The following is a 226-nucleotide window of genomic DNA, read 5'->3' as shown; positions in this document are numbered from 1 at the left end:
CGAACACTGATAATCATTAATATGAAAATGAAGTGGAACGAAAATGATTTTAAATAATTATTGAAACAGTGTCAATATCAATGGTGATGATGATGAAGACATTATAAGCACAGACAGCAATTATGAAACGTAGAGATAATGATAATTTAAAAAAATGCAAAAAAAATTTAAAAAATAAAAAAATAAATCGTATTCCGAACTGTACAGAAATCACTATTTTTATCAG

General features: G+C 24.8%; 1 protein-coding gene across 1 annotated transcript in view; it reads right to left on the bottom strand.

The window, feature by feature from the left end:
- LOC119587057 (serine proteinase stubble-like) overlaps positions 1-226 on the bottom strand; it is a gene marked incomplete in the record, with an annotated part of 32,182 nt that overhangs the window by 14,316 nt on the left and 17,640 nt on the right.

This window comes from Penaeus monodon, chromosome 22 (genome assembly GCF_015228065.2).
Source record: "Penaeus monodon isolate SGIC_2016 chromosome 22, NSTDA_Pmon_1, whole genome shotgun sequence".
NCBI lineage: Eukaryota > Metazoa > Arthropoda > Malacostraca > Decapoda > Penaeidae > Penaeus > Penaeus monodon.
Note: the sequence above shows the minus strand (reverse complement) of the source record. Positions and strands in the feature narration are given on the sequence as shown.